The following is a 19,747-nucleotide window of genomic DNA, read 5'->3' as shown; positions in this document are numbered from 1 at the left end:
AACTTGTCCTTTTCCTTGTATTTGAGTAACTGTGTTGTCTAGTTCTTCCCCCTCTTTAAATGCCTCCTCTGCTAACTTAGTCTCATATTCTTTTTGTCTGAACTGTGTTGCTAGTTCTTTCTCTTGTGTTTTGTAGTCTGATGTTTTGGAACAATTCCTTCTCAATCTAGTGAATTGTCCCTTGGGGATTGTTTTCAACCAGTTGGGATGATGTCCACTTCAGGACAATATAAAGCTGTTGAGATCAACAGTTTTGCGGAAGGTGTTTGTGGGTATGTTTCCGTTGTCAATGAAAATGTTGAGGTCCAAAAACTCAACACTGTTCTTGCTGTAATTGGTTGTGAATTTCAAACTATTGGTATTTGTGTTCATATGGCTGAGTAAGAACTGAAGTGTCTCTTCTTCTCCCCGCCAGACAAAGAAAATATCATCAATGTATCTAGTCCAGAGCACGAGATTCTCCCCAAGCCCCGCCCCCTGCAAGATGTGATGGTCTTCCCACCAACTCATGAAGAGATTGGCGTTGCTTGGGGCGAATCTCATGCCCATGGCTGTCCCAGTAGTAAGAAATATGTGCCCTCAAATCATATGTAGTTATGTTTTAATATGTAGGCAATACTGTTGATAATGAATTTGCGTTATAGAGGTGTATGGTCCTTATCTTGTTTCAGATGGTAGTCGATACTTGTGACACCCTGATCATGGTCTATAACTGAGTATAGTGATGTGATATCTGTGGTCACTAACTATGATTTCTCGTCCCATTCTACTTCTTGTAAGCGGTTCAAAATATGTGTAGTGTCTCTCAGGTATGACCGTTTTTTGTACATATGGTTGCAAGAAGGTATCTAGGTACTCTGACAGGTTGGATGTTAATGAGCCTATCCCTGAAATAAATCGGTCTACCCGGTGGGTTCGTGAAATCTATGTGGATCTTTGTCAGACAGAAAACTGGAATGATTGGATGTTGTATCTGTATAAATTGGTGTTTCTGTTTGTTGAGGATACCTGTGCTTAAGCCTATCTGTAGAGGTTTCTAGTTGATTGTGAAAAGCGCTCGTTGGGTCTTGTCCTAATTTCTTGTATGTTTGAGAGTCATCTAAAATGCGGTGTGCTTCCTTTAAATAAGCCGTTTTGTTCAAGATAACTGTCCCCCCCCCCTTTGTCAGCTGGTTTCACTATAATTGAATTGTTGTCCTGTAGTTCCCGTAGAGCATCGCTCTCCTGTTTGGATAAATTGTTGTGAGGTTTCTTGAGTGGCATGTTCTCAGTATCTTTTTCTACCATTTTCACAAATGTGTCCATTTGTGGACCTTTCATATGACTCAGATAAAAGTTGGATGGGGGTTTTAGGTGTGTATGTCTGAAACTGTCTGAAGCTCCTTCATTTTTTATAGGGGCTAGAGTAGTGGATGCAAAGTACTTCTTCAGAGTCAATTTCCATGCAAATTTATGTAGGTCCAAATAAGTGTGGAATTTGTCTAATTTTCTTGTCGGGCCGAATTTAAGCCCTTTGTCAAGTAACTTAAGATGTTCATCTGAAAGTATAGTGTCACTGAGTGTGGCAAATGTGACATTCATTTGCATCCAGCGATATAAGACTTGTGTGTAGTGTCTACGTGTATATTGTAATGGAGTCTGTGACACAACATAGTTGCCAGCCTGTCCTCTAAGTGAACCCATAGCTACATAGATATGGGAGTTCAGAGGTTAGTTTATGGCCCTTAGACTTATCTAAGAAGCTATAAACTATAGTTAGGAGGAACATCACAGGTCAAGAAACCTGGCCTCTTGAAACATAGAAGACAGCTGTTGAAAGTGAAACGAAAGTAAATCTGGTTTCTCACTGCCCAGGTACAGAGCATTGAGAGAGTTAAGGAAAGGGTGGGGGCCGCAGCTGTGAGGGGGTTATATTTTCCCCTCTCACCCAGACTGGGTTGTTCATTCCTGAGGGAACAGCCAAGAGCTGGGGATGCACCATATATCTTAAATTGTGAAATCCCTCCACACAGAAGGCTTACCTGCTGCTGAATAAATTAGGTTTTCTGAAATTATTCTCCCTTTTGTTTTATTTGAAATTATACCCTGATCGGTGTGTACTTTTAAAATATTTCCAGAATCTTTGTAACTCTTCTTTGTAACTGAAGCTCTGAAGATATTCTTGAAATTAAACATCTAATTTTTAGTTCTGGTCTGTGTTCTTATGCCCAAAGGCCTCATGGTCCATGCTATCATTTTGTGACGTATTAATAATTGTGTGTGTGTAGGCCCAAGCGAAGACGGCCTTGCGTTTAGTCGCTAAAATCTTCCTGCTGGTGGCAGTTTCGGGTTTAAAGTAATCCAGTAGTCATGCACGGCGATTCTCGGATTGGTGTATCTGGAGAATCGGCTGGTGATCGTGACACTGAGGTTGAAGATCCCTTTCCCCAATTCCTCTGTTATCAGTGGTTTATGGTTTTTGTTCTTTCCCCCCCCCCCTACAACCTCTCCTTGTTCTTCTAATTTCCTTTTTCCCGCCTTCATAGGAGTACTGTTGGCCTGAATGTCGTGTGTTACTGACTGACTGACCCCTAAAAAAGAAATTTGTGTGGCACATGTTGTGGGGGATCTTGTTTGTGGTATCAAACTCACTGTGTTTGTATTTATCGTAATGTCTTCCTTATCTGTACTGGGTTCAGTTAATTCTTGTATTTTTTGTTGTCTATTGGTGTGGCTCCTTTCAGTGATGTAGATGTTGCTCTTACTGCTGTTTACCCAGCCTTCCTCAAGTGACAATCTTGCTAGATTCTCGTATTGTGGATTCTCCTCTATTTCGTAAATTGAAAATGATGGCTCTGTTTCCGTCCCATCTGATGAGGTGTCTAATGAGGAATGTGTTTGTTTGCGTTGTCTCTCTGTGTTAGTATGATGTTTTTCTGTCATATATTGCTGGTATGTCAAATTGAGGTTTTTTTTTAATAAATGGGGGTGTGTGGACCCTTGATTGGTCTTGTTTGTCGGAGTGGTGTCTGTCCCCCTCTAGACACCACTCCGAGTTGAGTTGCACAGGACCTGGCAGCTCACCCACACTAGGCCTCTCATGCTGCATGGCGTATTAAGGCTGTATATAGGGCAGTATTCAATTAGTGTCGGATCTTCGCCGACACAGAGCATCCGACACTTCAGTATTCAATTTGCGGGCATTTACGACAGGTTTTTGCCCGTTTTCGACAATGCCGATCATATTTTTTTTTTAAGTTGAATCAGCATTGTTGAAAATGGGCTAAAAACCTGTTGGAAACACCTGCAAATACATCAAAATACGTGAATCCGCGGCTAATCCGCCAATCCACGTGTTTTCTGACAAGTCAGAAAAACGGCAATGGACTTGAATAAGTCGAATCCAGAATCTATCTGAAAAAGTCGGAAAATGCCATTTTTCTTGCTTGTAGGATTAATTGAATAGACCCCATACTGTATGAGGAGCCATCTGTAGTTTTATATTTTTACCTCTAACCTTCCAGGACAAGGCTGCTTACAAAAGCCATCACTTCGTAAATAAAGCCCATGGTCTTAAACCAGCTGCAGTTATGATGGCATGAGTCTAAAGCACAGGATGAAGGTGGAAGGAAGTGGAAGAGAATGTGTGTCCTGTTATATACAATGACCTCATACAACTGACAAACTAGACAAGGTATATTACCTCATTTAAGGAAGTAAAAAAGTGTAAGATTTATCATTTTTGTTTACTTTGCAGTATAATAAGAGTACACATTCTAGCAAATTGGCTTTCCAGTGATATCCATACTAAACTGAAAGCTATCCTTATTGCACAGTAGAAATCAGCAGAACTTGCTAGTATTTATTTTATTTTTAAGAAATTTAGATAAACAAACAAACCATGGCTCCAAGAGTTAATTTACAGCTATTTTAAGCTTTTTCACACATGAACACAGGAACGGACATTAACAATAGGGTAAATGTGTATGTCAAGCCATTCCATCCACAGCGTTCTAGAATTTTAAGGTTGTATTCTTAAGGTGGCCATCCACTACTCAGACTTGTCTGAACTGCAGATAGCATTAGATTTCTCTTGAACTCTCCCGGGAGCGTCCCGGGAATTGGATCAGACCCTGGCTTTAATTTTAATTACATTCACTTCAGATATATCTGATGCGATATATCATGTGCCAGATCGCATCAGATATATCTGATGCACACATGCTACATGCGATTGATCTGATGCTGCTGCTGCCGCTGTTCCCCCTCTTGGTGGGTGGGAGTGGCTAGGGAGATGCCAGTCAAGTGACGCTTCAGATGAATCTGATCAGATACATCTGAAGTAAAAAAAACAATCCGATGTGCACCTGTTTTCTTCAGATTCAGATAAATAGTTGGGGCAGCCTCAGAGATCTGTAGTTCAGATATATCTGACACGGGAATGCGCATCGGATCGGAAGAGCCATCCGATGTGACACTTTTCTTCAGATATGACAGTCAGATGTGTCGAAATCTGAAGAAAACTGCCCAAATCGGACTAGTGGATGGGGGCCTTTACGTTTCCTTGGGGAATTCAATTGTGCCAGATAATTTTTTGTGCAAAAAAAAAAAAAAAACCTGTTTCCAAGATTTCTGCCCAAAGTCGTTTATTGGGTAATTCAATTGTAGCCCATGTTTTCCACGTGAAAATTAACCAAATTTTCATTAGAAAACACATGGATCCGGGATAGGTTCCTGAATTCACGGGTTTTCGTGACCGCGAAAACGGGTCAGTTATCATGGATATATCTTTCTTTCTTTTTTTTTCGCCCGAGAAGAAAACCCCTGATAGTGCCGGCTTTTGGGGCAGGGGATTAATTAGCAGCGGTAATTTATTGCAGCTTATAAACCCCCATAAACGGGTTGTATTGGTAATACACGTTAAAATGCCACAGTAAAGTGTCTAAAGAGTGTCTCATGTATTTTTGTCCATTTTCTCAACTCGTGTGTGAACAAGAACCAACTTAGACAGATGATACACGCTAGCTCTGCACAAACCACATAAGCCTTCACTTATTCTCCAGAGTCTCAGTCACTGTTTATCCACTTTAAACCCCCAGATGCTTATTATTTCACCTGCACACATCTAGCTCTGCAGGAAATTACAACCCATCTACATATATGATTTGCAAATAATAGAACTTGGTTTGTCACTACTGAAGACAAACACCAAAACTGACTAAATTTTGCAATATGTGACCAAAAACAATGCCATCTAATGGTGCTGCAAGACGCTGGATGGTAGTGGCTTTGTTCCGGTGCTGCGTCCTAGGACGCAAGTCGGATCATTACTGCTGCAGGTGGCATCAGTGTGTAATAGATGCCTCCTGCTGCAAATACATACAGCTCATCCAACCACACCTGAATGACCCCCTATATGAGCATACACAAATTTTGCTCTGAGTGACTTGGACACTCAGGTTGAGAGATTCCATCATTTGGCACATTTGCAGTCAACTAGATTTTTCCCATCATTTGTCAAAAGTTCTGTACAATACAAAAGTTCTTGATTTCTATTTGCAGAAAAGTCTTCATAATAAACATGATATTGTACTGATCAATGTGATCTGTGTGTCTTTGGATTCAAACAGAAATAAGAGTAATTAGTTCTTTTCTTAGCCTAAGAGCAAAGGTGACTTTAATTTGAGTGCATACCAAGAAAATTTTCATTTGCGATAGTGCATTACAATCTAGCTTTACTTCACAATCTGCCTAATTTAATACATTAATTAATTAATATTAAATTAATTTAATTTAATGTAAAGTTAATTCAAATGAATACATTTGATTATTACATTGTATGGCTTCATAACTGAGAGCATGAAGTTAGTATGTGGCATAAACCAACCCGGAAAAAAAATTTGTAATGATTAGCTTTGCTTTCCTAAGTGCATATATACAATTTTGCTCAGTACACTGATAGCTTACAAAAAACACAAGGATAGCTTGCTTCGCTCTTAAATAATGACTCCAACATCTACAGTTCTGTCTGGAACAAAGTGCTCCCTCACTGGTATATACTGGATATAGCTAATATACATCACCTTCTGCTGTATCAAAGAAAGATGCCACACTACAATTGTATTACTAGTTATTTATATAGCGCACACATATTCCGCAGCGCTTTACAGAGAGAATATTTGGCCAGTCACATCAGTCCCTGCCCCAGTGGCGCTTACAATCTATGGGGCTGAAGTATTAAGCCTGGAGTGATAAGTGGAAGGTGATAACGCACCAGCCAATCAGCTCCTGTCATTTTTCAAACCCATAATGATTGTCTGGTGCATTATCACCTTCCACTTATCACTACTTTATCACTTCTCCAGGCTTAATATATATGCCCCTCTATTCCCTACCACATGTACATGCACATACATTCAAGCTAGGGTTAATTTTGTAGGGAGCCAATTAGGCTACCAGTATATTTCTGGATGTTTTACTGCACTTGGTAAAATGTTATCAGTAAGAATTACAACAAAGTTATATTGTTAAAATGACTACACTGGTATTTAACCCTTGATATGGAAGCAGGACAAATAAAGTCATTTTGAAAAATAATTACATCATTTGAAATTTGCTACACCAATACAGCATTTGGTTTATTGCTCTGAGCCATGTTGTTCTGCTGTTAGGTTGTGAATGAATAGGAAACTCAGTAATATGATGTAAGTTGTTAATAAGCAATCAATATTTGCTGTCCACCTTCCTTACTGCAAATCTCTATGGCCTCACTGCTACCATTTCATATATGTACTGTGGAGAGAAATAAAATAATGCAAACAGGCAAAATGTTGTAAGAATATGAAATAAAGCACTGTCTGCTGTCCTCTAATTCTGTCACCCTAGACCAGTGGTTTCCAAACTTTTTTTGAATCACAGCGCCCTAGAATATCAGAATTTTTTTCACGGCACCCCTAGGCCAATAATTTCTTATTGAGAAATTTAGAAAGAAATATTACATTAAGTAGATCACGTTTATATGTCATCCTTAGGGTCAGTTGTGTGGTGAGGGACAAGATTTGCTTCTGTTTGGCCACATATTTTATGACTGGCAGCCACCAGCACTGGTTTTGCCTATTTTATATTGACCATGAATAATTTGAATTGGTCCTGGACCACCAACCCAGGGCACCCCTGCAAGTGTCCCGAGGCACCCCAGGGAGCCACGGCACACAGTTTGGGAACCTCTGCCCTAGACTCATATGAACAGAAAAGTCATTTCTGATAACTCTGAGAAACATAGGGTGTTATTTAGCATCAGTAGCAGCTTTGATAAAATTGCAAAACTGCTCCTGTTTAAAATCGCATGTTGGGAGCCGCCCAGCACAGGGCAAGGCCACCCTGCGTTTCGATCTCATTTGAAATGTGATCGTATCGTAGAAATTGAGAAACATTGAGGAATACAGATTACCCCTTGTATACACAGCCATGCTGTGTATGCAGGCAAACCGGCGCCATGTTTCCTGTCGCCGGAAATGGAGGTGGCGTTACCCGGCCACCGCGAAAATGGCCATGACATGCCTGCGTTTCCCGTACCACTCCTCACTAATGCCACGTTGCCAGCCCCAAACGCCCCGCGCCCTGTCAATCATTATGCCATTGCATCATGCCGGGATTTGTTCGCATTTTGAAAGCCTGCGCATGCACGATGCAGATGCAGTGCATGCGCATATGGCCGATAAACGTCCAATCTGCATGAATAGCCCCCATAATACACACACACACACACAAAATAAACTTTTAAAAAAACTGTTGTTTCAAGTGTCAAGTCAGACACTCATGACTAAACTTGTATTACATTACACGGACAATATGGATGACCCCATGACATCACTAAATAAATTAATTAAGACTGGGTGCATCAAAGCTTAACGCCAAATTTGAATCACAATTTTGGTTACTGAAAATCAGTCACAACATATAGCTTTAGCACACAGCCATTTTATGAGCCTAATCAATAATCATAACCTATTAATTCAGTAGATATCAATGACACCATATCTTCAGGCTTCAGAAAAATCCCTGATCCCTATTGAACTGATAAAAACTACATTGTCATGAGTAGTGGTTTTGTGAAGAATTCACTTTAATTATGTATATATTGCTTAATCTTTACTTAATAACCTAAAATCAAAGTATCATATGGAATAACAATGCAATTTCAAAGAAACAACTGCCATCACTGAATGGGGGTGCAGCTTAATATCTCCATTGTCCCATCTCAGCAGATGCTTCCTGACCTATAGTTCCTCCAGTAAACAGACAATCAACGTGTGTGAATGAAACTGCAAGAAAAATAATTTATTGCCAAATATCTGCAAGACAAAATTTTACTAAATATTTCCATAATGTGCTTCAATCTTTTTACTTTAATTCACTGGATATACTGTAAAACCAATCATCTAACATCTCTAATAGTCTGCTGATTAAGGTTGCAGAGTCGTGACGGGGTGGAGGTAGTGCATTAGCTACCAGGATGTCTTAAAGAAACATGTTCACTTTAATTTTTATTTTACACGCTATGTGTAAAAAGAATCCACTAAAATACTTTTTTTTTTTTAATACTTTTTAAATTTAATATGTATAGGACTTCTCAAGGATCGTACATATTGAACAAATTTCCTTTTAAGAGATGCTATGAAAGAGACAAAACTCAAAGCTTGCAATCAAATGGGCTTTTGGTCATGTATATAACATATAATTTATTTATTAGGTAGAATGCAACTTAAATGTTGTTCTGCCACCCACCCACCACACTCCTAATCCTCCCCTATAGTAAACAAAAGGTGTACCATCAGTGAGTGTCACTACAGGTTGAGTATCCCTTATCCAAAATGCTTGGGACCAGAGGTATTTTGGATATCGGATTTTTCCGTATTTTGGAATAATTGCATTCCATAAAGAGATTTCATGGCGATGGGACCCAAGTCTAAGCACAGAATGCATTTATGTCACATATACACCTTATACACACAGCCTGAAAGTAGTTTTAGCCAATATTTTTTATAACTTTGTGCATTAAACAAAGTGTGTGTACATTCACACAATTCATTTATATTTCATATACACCTTATACACACAGCCTGAAGGTCATTTAATACAATATTTTTAATAACTTTGTGTATTAAACAAAGTTTATGTACATTGAGCCATCAAAAAACAAAAGGTTTCACTATCTCAGTCTCACTCAAAAAAAGTCCGTATTTCGGAATATTTGGATATGGGATACTCAACCTGTATATTGAACACTGACAATTTCCCCAAGTCATTCCCATACTGGGAAATCAAACAAAGAGATTTCAGGGGACACATTACTTGAGGAAGCCCAGTCTGCAGCGTTCCAAAGAATTTAAAATGGTCACCCTGGCAACATTAATAAATACTATAGAGCATACATCTTTCATAGTGCTGTTTTTCTTCTTCTGCTGGTACAATTTGTATGATAGTGACAATATTGTGGGGGGGGGGGGGGGGGGCTTGATAAATTACCTTTGGGGCCAATTCTGAACTTGTTCCATGATCATTTTTAATTAGAGAAATACATATCTATGATACAAATGCTTGCGGTATTCCCAGCGCACTTTATTTACAGTATTTGCTGGCGTATAAGACTACTTTTTTGCCCTGAAAAACATGCCTCCAAGTGGGGGGGTCGTCTTATACGCCGGGTGCACTTCAGTTGGGATAGACATAGCTGCCATAGTGGCCTTTCGATACTCGCCCGGTGCCCATAGTGGCCTCCCGATGCCCACTCACCATCCAGTATCGCGCGATATCCAGTGCGGCCGCGGCGGGGTCACTAGTGCCAATTACAGGGAGATGCAGGGACTGGCCGGAGGCGCTGCAGTCGCGTTGTGGCCGTACAATGGTGACAATGACAGGTACTGTAATGGCACTAATACTAATGGCACTCATGTGAAACCGGTAACACTAAATGCACACAGGGGTAAACTTTTATACGTTTTACAACTTTCTCCTCGCCCCCTCCCCCCTTCTTATGCATACCTTGATAAATACTCCCTATCCAAATCTCTTATCAGGTCATAATATACAGTATGTCACAAATCTGATGTTCTTTTACGTTTTATTTGGTGTGTGGAAGGGGGTAGTCTTATACGCGAGTATATAACAAACTCTATATTTTGAGTGGAAATGTTGGGGGTCGTCTTATACGCCCAGTCGTCTTATACGCCGGCAAATACGGTAAATGTGAATGCAGATGTAAATGGGGGATGATGCCGTATTTATCATTCCACAAAGTATATTAATAGTCTCAATAAACTTTACAGAAAAGCATTCTTAAAAATGTAAAAAAAAAGCATATACTGTAAGTACAAGTCTAACAATATTTAATCACTTTTAGGGTAACTTATGGCATACTACTGTCAGGGAACCTCTGTGGTAAATGTGGTTCAGCAATAAATCAAAACAAGAAAGTAAACATATTGTTCATGCCTTGAAGGGAAAGACAACTAAAACAGGTTGCCAGGTGGAAAAACAATTAAACATACTGCACTGGAAAAAAAGTAAACACAACCGTGTATTTTAATAACAATTTCATCCTGTTATTTTTAAGCAACAAAAAAAGTACACAAACAGCCCCCTTTCCCCCTGTATCAACCAACAGAATCCTTATTTCCATTATATATACTACTACATTTAAATTTTGGTCTGTATTGGGATCTTGTTGCTCTCATTCTTTATTCTTGTTTTGGATGACCATTTAAAAAGAAAGAATTATAAAACAAAAAATGTACACAAACAGTACAAATGTGAAAAAGCCTTTACCAGTAAGGCTGTAAGGCTGGGATCCGGTCTGAAAATTGACACTGTCTAGGTCGACAATGTTTAGGTCGACCACTATAGGTCGACAGTCACTAGGTCGACAGGTCAAAAGGTTGACATGAGTTGTTTTTTTTTTAGCTTTTTTTGAATTGTTTCATACTTAACGATCCACGTGGACTACGAATGGAACGCCATGTGAGGGGACACTGTGCAGTAATTGGGGTTCCCGGTTACTCTACGAAGAAAATGACACCAAAAAACAAAAACATGTCGACCTAATGATCCACACCAGTCAGGCTACAATGAAATGGCCAACAGCACAAATGAATGCTAATTTACTCGTATTTCCACATTTGCAAACAAGCACTAAAACCATAGTATCCTATCAAACTATAATCTCTTTAGTGTAAATAAGATGATGAAAGTAAATGTCTACTTGGTTGCTATAGTTTCACTGCAAATTCTCAAATTGGAAATATGTAAGTAACACTCAAGGCATGTAATTTGAAGTACAGCAATACAAAGGACTCTGCAAAAATCATTTAAAATATTAAAGGAAGAGAAACGGAGTGGGGGGAAAACATTTGGGGCTCAATTCAATCAGTTGTGATGGAAGTGAATTGCTGTTGCACAACCTGTAAACGCTAGCAATGGCAGCTGAACTCACTCCCCCAGCGGCCTGTGATGTCTGTCCCTGCAGCCAGTGTGAGGATGGCCGTACACACAGCCAGACATGCTGGGGAGCCTACGCAATAGATCTGCGGACGGATAGGGGGGGGGGGGGGGGGGGGGGGGGAGTTATGAAACAAGGGGGTACTCATAAATGGAAAGCCGAACCATGGGGTACGAGAGAGAAAAAAAAAAAAAAGGTTGGGAACCACTGTTCTAGTGAGTACCCCGGCAGCATGCATATAGCCGCACTTATTTTTCACAAGCTGATTCACTGAATTGAGCCATTGGACTTAAGCAAACATTGTAACAACAACATAATAATAATAATAAATAATAATAATAATAATAATAATATTTCCATAAAATCAATAAGCAGACATAACAATAAATTCACACAAGTGAAAAAAGGATATTAATAACGCATACGATGTGAAACACAATCCTTTTATCAAGTCAAATACCTAGAAATTGAGCTTGATTTAAAAAAAAAAAAATATTATAATAATAATAATAATAAGAATTTACTTACCGATAATTCTATTTCTCGGAGTCCGTAGTGGATGCTGGGGTTCCTGAAAGGACCATGGGGAATAGCGGCTCCGCAGGAGACAGGGCACAAAAAAGTAAAGCTTTACTAGGTCAGGTGGTGTGCACTGGCTCCTCCCCCTATGACCCTCCTCCAGACTCCAGTTAGGTACTGTGCCCGGACGAGCATACACAATAAGGGAGGCATTTTGAATCCCGGGTAAGACTCATACCAGCCACACCAATCACACCGTACAACTTGTGATCTAAACCCAGTTAACAGTATGACAACAGAAAGGGCCTCTTAAAGATGGCTCCTTAACAATAACCCGAATTAGTTAACAATAACTATGTACAAGTATTGCAGATAATCCGCACTTGGGATGGGCGCCCAGCATCCACTACGGACTCCGAGAAATAGAATTATCGGTAAGTAAATTCTTATTTTCTCTATCGTCCTAAGTGGATGCTGGGGTTCCTGAAAGGACCATGGGGATTATACCAAAGCTCCCAAACGGGCGGGAGAGTGCGGATGACTCTGCAGCACCGAATGAGAGAACTCCAGGTCCTCCTTTGCCAGGGTATCAAATTTGTAAAATTTTACAAACGTGTTCTCCCCCGACCACGTAGCTGCTCGGCAGAGTTGTAATGCCGAGACCCCTCGGGCAGCCGCCCAAGATGAGCCCACCTTCCCTGTGGAGTGGGCTTTTACAGTTTTAGGCTGTGGCAGGCCTGCCACAGAATGTGCAAGTTGAATTGTGTTACAAATCCAACGAGCAATCGACTGCTTAGAAGCAGGTGCGCCCAACTTGTTGGGTGCATACAATATAAACAGCGAGTCAGATTTTCTGACTCCAGCCGTCCTTGCAATGTATATTTTTAAGGCTCTGACAACGTCCAACAACTTGGAGTCCTCCAAGTCGCTAGTGGCCGCAGGCACCACAATAGGTTGGTTCAGATGAAATGCTGATACCACTTTAGGGAGAAAATGCGGACGAGTCCGCAGTTCTGCCCTATCCGAATGGAAGATTAGATAAGGACTTTTATAAGATAAAGCCGCCAATTCAGATACTCTCCTGGCAGAGGCCAGGGCTAGTAACATAGTCACTTTCAATGTGAGATATTTCAAATCCACCTTTTTCAATGGTTCAAACCAATGGGATTTGAGGAAATCTAAAACTACATTTAGATCCCACGGTGCCACCGGAGGCACCACAGGAGGCTGTATATGCAGTACTCCCTTGACAAAAGTCTGGACCTCAGGGACAGAGGCCAATTCTTTTTGGAAGAATATTGACAGGGCCGAAATTTGAACCTTAATGGATCCCAATTTGAGACCCATAGATAATCCTGATTGCAGGAAATGTAGGAAACGACCCAGTTGGAATTCCTCCGTCGGAACCCTCCGATCCTCGCACCACGCTACATATTTTCGCCAAATGCGGTGATAATGTTTCACGGTGACTTCCTTCCGTGCCTTAATCAAGGTAGGAATGACTTCTTCTGGAATGCCTTTCCCTTTTAGGATCTGGCGTTCAACCGCCATGCCGTCAAACGCAGCCGCGGTAAGTCTTGAAAAAGACAGGGACCCTGCTGTAGCAGGTCCCTTCTCAGAGGTAGAGGCCACGGTTCGTCCGTGAGCATCTCTTGAAGTTCCGGATACCAAGTCCTTCTCGGCCAATCCGGAACCACTAGTATTGTTCTTACTCTTCTTTGCCGTATGATCTTCAATACCTTTGGTATGAGCGGCAGAGGAGGAAACACATACACTGACTGGTACACCCAAGGAGTTACCAGTGCGTCCACAGCTATTGCCTGTGGATCTCTTGACCTGGCGCAATATTTGTCCAGTTTCTTGTTGAGGCGAGACGCCATCATGTCTACAATTGGTCTTTCCCAACGGTCTATTAACATGTTGAAGACTTCTGGATGTAGACCCCACTCTCCCGGATGAAGATCGTGTCTGCTGAGGAAGTCTGCTTCCCAGTTGTCCACGCCCGGGATGAACACTGCTGACAGTGCTATCACGTGATTCTCCGCCCAGCGAAGAATCTTGGCAGCTTCTGCCATTGCACTCCTGCTTCTTGTGCCGCCCTGCCTGTCTGCCTGTTTACATGGGCGACCGCCGTGATGTTGTCCGACTGAATCAACACCGGCTTTCCTTGCAGGAGAAGTTCCGCCTGGCTTAGAGCATTGTAGATTGCTCTTAGTTCCAGAATGTTTATGTGAAGAGACTTTTCCAGACTCGTCCATACTCCCTGGAAGTTTCTTCCTTGTGTGACTGCTCCCCCAGCCTCTCAGGCTGGCGTCCGTGGTCACCAGGATCCAATCCTGAATGCCGAATCTGCGGCCTTCTAATAGGTGAGCCTTCTGCAACCACCACAGAAGTGACACCCTTGTCTTTGGTGACAGGGTTATTCGCAGGTGCATCTGCAGATGCGACCCTGACCATTTGTCCAACAGATCCCTTTGGAATATTCTTGCATGGAATCTGCCGAATGGAATTGCTTCGTAAGAAGCCACCATTTTTCCCAGGACTCTTGTGCATTGATGTACTGACACTTTTCCTGGTTTTAGGAGGTTCCTGACCAGATCGGATAACTCCTTGGCTTTTTCCTCTGGAAGGAAAACCTTTTTCTGAACCGTGTCCAGAATCATTCCTAGGAACAGCAGACGAGTTGTCGGGATTAAATGGGATTTTGGAATATTCAGAATCCACCCGTGTTGTCTTAGCACCTCTTGAGATAGTGCTAAAGCTGTCTCCAGCTGTTCTCTGGACCTTGCCCTTATTAGGAGATCGTCCAAGTATGGGATAACTAATACGCCTTTTCTTCGAAGAAGAATCATCATCTCGGCCATTACCTTGGTAAAGACCCGAGGCGCCGTGGACAATCCGAACGGCAGCGTCTGAAACTGATAGTGACAGTTTTGAACAATGAACCTGAGGTACCCCTGGTGTGCGGGGTAAATCGGAACGTGTAGATACGCATCCTTGATGTCCAAGGATACCATAAAGTCCCCTTCTTCCAGGTTCGCTATCACTGCTCTGAGTGACTCCATCTTGAACTTGAACTTTTTTTATGTAGAGGTTCAAGGACTTCAGATTTAGAATAGGCCTTACCGAGCCATCCGGCTTCGGGTACCACAAATAGAGTGGAATAATACCCCTTTCCTTGTTGTAATAGGGGTACTTTGACTATCACCTGCTGAGCGTACAGCTTGTGAATGGCTTCCCAACACCCTCTCCCTTTCGGAAGAGACGGTTGGTAAGGCAGACTTCAGGAAACGATGAGGAGGATCCGTCTCTAATTCCAACCTGTACCCCTGAGATATTATCTGCAGGATCCAGGGGTCTACCTGCGAGTGAGCCCACTGCGCGCTGTAATTTTTGAGACGGCCCCCCACTGTCCCCGAGTCCGCTTGAGAGGCCCCAGCGTCATGCTGAGGTTTTTGCAGGAGCCGGGGAGGGCTTCTGTTCCTGGGAAGGAGCTGCCTGTTGGTGTCTCTTCCCTCTTCCTCTGCCTCGTGGCAGGTACGACAAGCCCTTTGCTCTCTTATTTTTGTAGGAGCGAAAAGGCTGCGGTTGAAAGGTCGGTGCCTTTCTCTGTTGGGGAGTGACTTGAGGTAAAAAAGTGGATTTCCCGGCAGTAGCCGTGGCCACCAAGTCTGATAGACCAACTCCAAATAACTCCTCCCCTTTATACGGCAAAACCTCCATGTGACGTTTTGAATCCGCATCGCCTGTCCACTGTCGTGTCCATAAGGCTCTTCTGGCTGAAATGGACATAGCACTCACCCGAGATGCCAGTGTGCAAATATCCCTCTGTGCATCACGCATATAGATAAATGCATCCTTTATTTGTTCTAACGACAGTAAAACATTGTCCCTATCTAGGGTATCAATATTTTCAATCAGGGATTCTGACCAAACTACTCCAGCACTGCACATCCAGGCAGTTGCTATAGCTGGTCGTAGTATAACACCTGCATGTGTGTATATATTCTTTTGAATAACTTCCATCTTTCTATCTGATGGATCCTTAAGTGCGGCCGTCTCAGGAGAGGGTAACGCCACTTGTTTGGATAAGCGTGTGAGCGCCTTGTCCACCTTAGGGGGTGTTTCCCAGCGCGCCCTAACCTCTGGCGGGAAAGGGTATAATGCCAATAACTTTTTTGAAATTATCAACTTTTTATCAGGAGCAACCCACGCTTCATCACACACGTCATTTAATTCTTCTGATTCAGGAAAAACTGTTTGTAGTTTTTTCACACCATACATAATACCCTGTTTTACGGTATCTGTAGTATCAGCTAAATGTAACGTCTCCTTCATTGCCAAAATCATATAACGTGTGGCCCTACTGGAAAATACGTTTGAATTTCTACCGTCGTCACTGGAATCAGTGCCCGTGTCTGGGTCTGTGTCGACCGACTGAGGCAAAGGGCGTTTTACAGCCCCTGACGGTGTTTGAGGCGCCTGGACAGGCATTAATTGATTGTCCGGCCGCCTCATGTCCTCAACTGACTGTTTAAGGGAAGATAAACCATCACGTAATTCCACAAATAAAGGCATCCATTCTGGTGTCGACCCCCTGGGGGGTGACATCTGCATATTTGGCAATTGCTCCGCCTCCACACCAATATCGTCCTCATACATGTCGACACCACGTACCGACACACACCGCAAACTCACAGGGAATGCTCTAATGAAGACAGGACCCACTAGCCCTTTTGGGGAGACAGAGGGAGAGTCTGCCAGCACACACCACAAAGCGCTATATATACAAGGGATATCCTTATATTAAGTGCTCCCTTATAGCTGCTTTAATATATATATATATAGCCATTAATGTGCCCCCCCTCTCTGTTTTACCCTGTTTCTGTAGTGCAGTGCAGGGGAGAGACCTGGGAGCCGTTCTGACCAGCGGAGCTGTGACAGAAAATGGCGCCGTGTGCTGAGGAGATAGGCCCCGCCCCTTTTTCGGCGGGTTCTTCTCCCGCTATTTTTCCAGTCAGGCAGGGGTTAAATATCTCCATATAGCCCCTATGGGCTATATGTGAGGTATTTTTAGCCTTGTATAAGGTTTATATTTGCCTCTCAGAGCGCCCCCCCCCCAGCGCTCTGCACCCTCAGTGACTGCCCAGTGAAGTGTGCTGAGAGGAAAATGGCGCACAGCTGCAGTGCTGTGCGCTACCTTATGAAGACTGAGGAGTCTTCAGCCGCCGGTTTCCGGACCTCTTCACGCTTCAGCATCTGCAAGGGGGTCGGCGGCGCGGCTCCGGGACCGGACTCCACGGCTGGGCCTGTGTTCGATCCCTCTGGAGCTAATGGTGTCCAGTAGCCAAGCAGCAAATCCACTCTGCATGCAGGTGAGTTTACTACTTTCCCCCTAAGTCCCACGTTGCAGTGATCCTGTTGCCAGCAGGACTCACTGTAAAGAAAAAAACCTAAACTAAACTTTCTCTAAGCAGCTCTTTAGGAGAGCCACCTAGATTGCACCCTTCTCGTTCGGGCACAAAATCTAACTGGAGTCTGGAGGAGGGTCATAGGGGGAGGAGCCAGTGCACACCACCTGACCTAGTAAAGCTTTACTTTTTTGTGCCCTGTCTCCTGCGGAGCCGCTATTCCCCATGGTCCTTTCAGGAACCCCAGCATCCACTTAGGACGATAGAGAAAATAATAATAATAATAATAATAATAATAATAGCTATAAAAAAATGGCAGCTTCCAATAATAATGACAGCAGCTCTATAATGCTGGCTAACAAGGGGGAATGCAAGTCACACATGTATTAATATTTCTATTATTAACTTCCTTAAAAAAGCTCATACACTCAGAAACCATCAGCAATGAGCATCATGGTTCTTTTCCAGAACCATAGACAGACACACCGACCCCGGCCGGCACATCCCCATCTCATGCCGATAACCCCAGGGACCCCCTGCCACCACACCGTGTTACCCTGACACGGGCTGTCCCCCACAGCGGCACTGTGCCAGTAAGACACACACCTACACACTGCCCATCACCTACCTGGCCGCCCCCAGCTCCCTGTGACACTAGAGACCACACAGCCAGCGGGCAGCTCCCACCTGCGCTGCATGTACCACACTGCCCCCGCCTCTGCCCATACCACGCCGACAGGAGAACACCATGCCCGGAGGGCACTACCCGGGCACACACTGGCACACCCTATCACACACACCATCACAAATGCGCACGGCAATGACGGCGTCCCGGGGCCCGCTCCCGCCGCACGGCGACCCCGTGTACCGACTTCCCCCAGCATGCGGCTCTTACCGGCGGCCGGGAAAAAGGAATATAGAAGCCGCGTAGACTCGGCCAAAGCCCCGGCCTGGAGTAGGACAGCCATCCGGCCAGCCACGGACATACGGAGGGGGAGGAGGAGAGAGGCGCAGGGCTCCGCCTCTGGATGACAGGCAGGGGGTGGAGAAACCCGGCGGCGCTGACTATGAGAGTGACCGGATAGCAGCGTGGCCCGAGCCGCCGACACCCCACACAGCGACCCTCAGCCATCGTTACCGGTCACTATAGAGTGCAGCGGCGGCACGGGAACCTACCCTACGGCAGCGTGACTCCTGCGCGCATGTATGCGCCATCTGTAGTGTCACTGCGCCCTGGTCACACAGCAACTCCAGACCCTCCAACATGACCCGCCCCACTAGGTACAAAATGCTCTGTTTCTGGACTTCCCTCTTAATTTATGATTTCCATCACCTGTGTTGAACTAGTTGAATGATAGGAAAGCTGTTTCTTCACAGGTGATGGCAATAATAAATTAAGAGGGAAATCCAGAAACAGAGCATTTTGTACCTAGTGGGGCGGGTCATGTTGGAGGGTATGCAACTCGCATACACAGAGACACATACACCGGGTCACCTTATACACCTGTTCACACTGCCTGGCGTGGGCTCTCTGGGAGTTTTGGTTTTGGCTTCCAGGACATCATTGCACATGGCCCTCTAAGCTGTACGCAGTGAGGCCGTTCAGAGGGGGTCATTCCGAGTTGATTGTTCGCTAGCTATTTTTTTTGCAGCGCTACGATCACATAGTCACCACCTATGGGGGAGTGTATGTTCGCTTTGCAAGTGTGCGAACGCCTGTGCAGCCGAGCGGTACAAAAACAGTTTGTGCAGTTTCTGAGTAGGTCTGAACTTAATCAGCCGCTGCGATCACTTCAGCCTGTCCGGTCCCGTAATTGACGTCAGACACCCGACCTGCAAACGCTTGGACACGCCTGTGTTTTCTCATACGTCCTAGAGGATGCTGGGGTCCACTTTAGTACCATGGGGTATAGACGGTTCTGCAGGAGCCATGGGCATGTTAAGACTTTTTCAGAGTGTGAACTGGCTCCTCCCTCTATGCCCCTCCTCCAGACCTCCGTTTAGAAAATGTGCCCAGGCAGACTGGTCGCACTCTAGTGGAGCTCTACTGAGTTCTGCTAAAAGACTTTATTTAGGTTTTTTATTTTACAGGGAGACTGCTGGGGGAAGAAGTAGGAAACAACTTCCTACATAGTTTCATGGCTCGGTTAATGCTGACAGGACACCATTAGCTCCTGAAGGGTACTGAACACTAGCTGCGGCTATGCGCTCACTTCCACAGCACGCCGTCACTCCCCTAACAGAGCCAAAAGTCAGAAGACTGGTGAGTAGTATTACCGGAGATCTACAGAGAGTGGACCTCCGGTCATCGTGACGGCTTAAGGGTACCGCGCAGCGAGCG

General features: G+C 43.7%; 1 protein-coding gene across 7 annotated transcripts in view; it reads right to left on the bottom strand.

Annotated features, from left to right (window-relative positions):
* The window catches only part of FAM135A (family with sequence similarity 135 member A), a 325,004-nt gene extending 306,429 nt beyond the window's left edge, over positions 1-18,575 (bottom strand). For all 7 annotated transcript variants that reach the window (XM_063916772.1, XM_063916769.1, XM_063916771.1 and 4 more), the window contains exon 1: positions 18,302-18,575. The gene's annotated coding sequence lies outside the window, so the exon portion shown is untranslated. The remainder of the gene's footprint in view (positions 1-18,301) is intronic.
* Positions 18,576-19,747: the final 1,172 nt, after the last annotated feature.

This window comes from Pseudophryne corroboree, chromosome 4 (assembly GCF_028390025.1).
Source record: "Pseudophryne corroboree isolate aPseCor3 chromosome 4, aPseCor3.hap2, whole genome shotgun sequence".
In the NCBI taxonomy this organism is placed as follows: Eukaryota; Metazoa; Chordata; class Amphibia; order Anura; family Myobatrachidae; genus Pseudophryne; species Pseudophryne corroboree.
The sequence above is the reverse complement of the archived record's forward strand: the minus strand, read 5'-3'. Positions and strand labels throughout refer to the sequence as shown.